The 4,675-nt window shown below is 42.0% G+C and overlaps 1 pseudogene across 1 annotated transcript; it reads left to right on the top strand.

Moving 5' to 3' along the window:
• The first annotated feature begins 722 nt into the window (after positions 1 to 722).
• On the top strand, positions 723 to 1,627 carry LOC103270182 (annotated as a pseudogene). Its single transcript, XR_504947.1, has one exon. The product of XR_504947.1 is annotated as a 40S ribosomal protein SA pseudogene (transcript).
• Positions 1,628 to 4,675: the final 3,048 nt, after the last annotated feature.

The raw sequence follows: 4,675 nt of genomic DNA on the forward strand, positions 1-4,675 counted from the left end.
ATACCATCATCATTGTACAAAACATCTAGTTTCTCTGCATCCTCACCAGCATTTTGTTTTATCCCAATTTATAACTTTTAGCTTTTCTAATGGGTGTGTAGTGATATCATGGTTTTATTTTTGTTTTTGTGAGATGAGGTCTCACTTTGTCTCTCAGGCTAGAGTGTAGTGGTGCAAACTCACTGTAGTCTTGAGCTCTTGTGCTCAAGCAATCCTCCTGCCTCAGCCTCCTGAATCACTGGGATTACAGGCATGCGCTACCATGTCCAGCTAATTTAAAAGACATTTTTTAGGCCTCAAGTTCCTGGCCTCAAATGATCCTCTCACCTCAGCCTCCTGAGTAGCTAGGATTACAGGCGCTAGCCATTGGTCTGGGCTCTCATCATGGTTTTAATGGGCGTTTCTTAGTGCCTAACGATGTTGAGCCTCTTTTCCTATGCCTGTTTGCCATCTATATAGCCTCTTTGGTCAAATGTCTGTCTGTATCTTTTGCCCATTTTTAATTAAAAAATTTTAAACTATTGAGTTCTGAGAGTTTATCTATTTTAGATATTAATCCCTTGTCAGAAATGGTGGTGGAGTAACTGGGCAAAAAAACGAACTTGACCTAGACCTCCTATCTTACACAAAATTACCTAAATGGCTTTTTCCGTGCTACCCAGAAAGGGATCTATACAGCATGGTTCTGAATTCCTATTATAACTTAAAGGGAAACTTTCACAATGTCCGGAGCTCCTGATGTCCGAATGAAATGAAGAAGGAGGATATCCTTAAATTCCTTGCAGCAGGAACCCACTTAGGTGGCCACCAACTTTGACTTCCAAATGGAACAGTACATCTGTAAAAGGAAGAGTGATAGCATTTACATTGTAAATCTGAAGAGGACCCAAGAGAAGCTTCTGATTGCAGCTTGGGCCATTGCTGCCATTGAAAACCCTGCTGATGTCAGTGTCATATGTTCCAGGAATACTGGCCAGTGGGTTGTGCTGAAGTTTGCTGTTGCCACTGGAGCCACTCCTATTGCTGGCCGCTCCACTCCTGGATCCTTCACCAACCAGATCCAGGCAGCCTTCTGGGAGTCCTGTCTGCTGGTGGTTACTGATCCCAGGGCTGACCACCAGCCTCTCACAGAGGCATCTTATGTTAACCTGCCCACCATTACTCTGTGTAACACAGAGTCTCCTCTGCGCTATGTGGACATTGCCATCCCATGCAACAAGGGAGCTCGCTCAGTGGGTCTGATGTGGTGGATGCTGACTCGGAAGTTCTGCACATGCGTGGCACCATCTCCCGTGAACACCCGTGGGAGGTTATGCCTGACTCTACTTCTACAGAGATCCCGAAGAGATTGAAAAGGAAGAGAGGCTGCTGCTGAAAAAGCTGTGACCAAGGAAGAATTTCAGGGTGAATGGACTGCTGCAGTTCACTGCAGGTGCCCTCTGTGCTAATTCAGCAGTTTCCTACTGAAGACTGGAGTGCTCAGCCTGCCACGGAAGACTGGTCTGCAGCTGCCACTGCTCAGGCCACTGAATGGGTAGGGACAACCACTGAGTGGTCTTAAGCTGTTCTTCCACAGGCTCTTAAGCAACATGGAAATAAGGTTGGTAGAAATTAAACATCAGTTTCTTTTTTTTTTCCTACCTTAAAAAATAATTTCTTTTTCTTTTTTTATTTTAAAGATGTGGGGTACAGTTCAGGGTTAAGTATACAAATGTTCATTATGCAGGTACACTTGTTGATGAGGTGTGCCCCCCTCCCCTGGCAGATTCCCACGACTGCCAATCCCGTCCCCCCCCCAAGCAGTTTCCCACTACTGCCAATCCTTTTCTTATAGTATTATGAAAATTGTTCCAGGTCTGCTTATGAGTGTGATACTCAGTTCTTTGTTTCTGTGACAGATCACTCAGTACTATAGACTCTAAGTCAATCCAAGTTGCTGTGCAGTTCATAATTTTGTCCTTTTTATGGCTGCATAATATTCCATCATGTATATGTACCATATTTTTTTTAAATCAAGTTCTCTTGTGATGGGCAGCATGGTTGGTTCCATATTTTTGCTATTATGAACAGTGCTGCAATAAACATACATATGCAGGTATCTTTTTCATAGAGTGATTTGAGTTCCTCCGGGTATATTCCCAAAGGTACAGGGTAGTGGAAGGTTGATTTTTAGATCTTTTAGGAATCGCCAAACTGTTTTCCACAGAGGTTGTATTCGTTACACTCCCACCAACGATGTAGAAGTGTTCCCTTTTCCCTGCATCCTCTCCAGCATCTGTTGTTTTTTGAGTTATTGATGATGGTCATCCTAACTGGAGTTAGGTGGCTCAGCGTAGTTTTAATTTGCATTCCTTTGATGACTAGTGAGGCTGAGCATCTTTTAATGTCTCTGTTGAGTGCTTGTATGTCTTCTTTTGAGAACTGTCTATTCATATATTTTGCCCACTTTGTAATGGGGCTGTTTGTTTTTTTCTTTTCGGCACATTTGAGTTCTTTGTAGATCCTAGATGTTAGGCCTTTGTCAGACATACAGTTGGCAAAATATTTTTTCCCAGTCTGTGGGCTATCTCCCTGCTCTCTTGACAGTTTCTTTGGCTTTGCAGAAGTTTGTCAGTTTGATGACGTCTATCTTATCTCTTATGGCATGGGCTCTTGGGGTTTTTTATCAGGAATTGGTTGCCAGTTCCAATATCCATAAGGGGGTCTCCTGTGTTTTCTAAGGTTCTTATAGTTTGAGGTTTTACATTTAGAGTTGATTTTTGTGTGTGGTGATAGGTAGGGGTCTTGTTTTAATCTTCTGCATGTGGTCAGCCAGTTTCCCCAGCACCATTTACTGAATAGGTTCGCCTCTCCCCAGTGGTTGGTGATGGAGGCTTTGTTGAAGATGAGTTGGTTGAGAAATTGAGGTTTGCTTCTGGAATCTCTATCCTGTTCCATTGGTCTATAAGCCTGTTCTTGTACCAATACCAGACTGTTTTGATTATTGTAGCTTTATAAAGTTTAAAGTCTGGGAGTGTGATACTTCTGGGGTTTTTTGTTTGTTTGTTTGTTTGTTTGTTTGTTTTGCTGAGGATTGTTTTGGCTATTTGCGGTTATTTATGTTTCTATATGAATTTCCGTATTGTCATTTCCAGGCCTGAGAAGAATGCTGCTGGTAATTTAATGGGTACTGCATTAAATCTGTAGATTGCCTTGGGTAGGATGGACATCTTAACAATGTTGATTCTTCCGGTCCATGAGCATGGAATATTTTTCCATTTGTTTGTGTCATCTTTGATTTCTTTGGGCAGTGTTTTGTAAAGGTCTTTAACTTCTCTGGTTAGGAAGATGCCAAGGTATTTCTTTTTTTAGTGGCTATTGTGAATGGGATTGTGCTTTTTTTTTTTTTAATTTGAGTTGGAGTCTCACTCCATTGCCCAGGCTTGAGTGCAGTGGCATGCTCACGGCTACCCCAGCGTCAACCTGCTGGGCTCCAGCGATCCTTCTGCCTCAGCCTTCCGTGTAGCCAGAACTACAGGTGTGGGCCACCACGCCCAGCTAATTTTTGATTTATTGTAGAGATGAGGTCTTGCCAAGTTGCTGGGGCTGGTTTCGAACCCACAGGCTCAGGCAATCCACTCACCTCGGCCTCCCAAAGTGCTGGGATTATAGCCTGAGCCACCGAGACCATCCGGAATTGTGCTTTTTATTTGGATTTCTATTTTAGACATCAGTTTCTAAATGATTCCACTTTTGGAAATATACCCAAAGGAACACAAATCACTCTACCAGAAAGACACCTGCACTATATGTTTGTTGCAACACTGTTCACAATAGCAAAAACATGGAGCAAAATACTGTGGAAACCAAAAAGGAGGTTCTTGTGTCTGCTTCCCTGTGCTGGATAATATTGAGGGAGTGGGGAACCATGGGCAGGGGAGAGGGAAGAGACACACCTAAGTGGGAAAAAAACAAAACACCCTCTGCCCTCAAACCATTGCAAATCTTTCTGTTATGGTGTGAGTCATGTTATAGTAAAGTTATTTACATCCTCAGCTAGAAAGTCGAAGTAATGTTATTTAGTCATCAGACTATTTTCCTCTGAGAGGACAGAACCAAGCCAGATGCCCGTTGAAGGTAGACTAAATAAAGAAAATGATATATATATATATATATACTATGGAATACTATGCAACCATAAAAGAACAAAGCCACGTACTTTGCAGCAACATGGATGCTGCTAGAGACCACATTCTAAGTGAACTATCACAGAAACAGAAAACTGAACCCTGCATGTTCTCACTTATAAGTGGGCACTAAATATTGGGCATACATGGGCCTGAAGATGAAAACAACAGATACTGGGCACTACAAAAGGAGGGAGGAAGGAAGGGGGGATAAGGGTACAAAACCACTAATTGAGTACCATGCCCACTGCTGGGGATGGGGGAGGGCTCATCAGAAACCCAAACCTCAACTTCATGCAATTTACTTGTGTAACAAATCCTCACAAGTACCCCATGATTCTAAATAAACAAACAAAAAACCCTCACAAAAATTGTCCAAATAGATTATAGATTTAAATGTAAAATGTAAAGCTATACAACATTAAGAAGAACATGTAGAGAAAAGAACAGAATTAAAGGACTCTTCCATTGAAAAAATAAAATTTTTGAAAAAGAGTTAAATGAGTCTT

This window comes from Carlito syrichta, unplaced genomic scaffold, assembly GCF_000164805.1.
Source record: "Carlito syrichta isolate Samal-C Ts95f unplaced genomic scaffold, Tarsius_syrichta-2.0.1 Scaffold309739, whole genome shotgun sequence".
NCBI classification, from domain to species: Eukaryota; Metazoa; Chordata; class Mammalia; order Primates; family Tarsiidae; genus Carlito; species Carlito syrichta.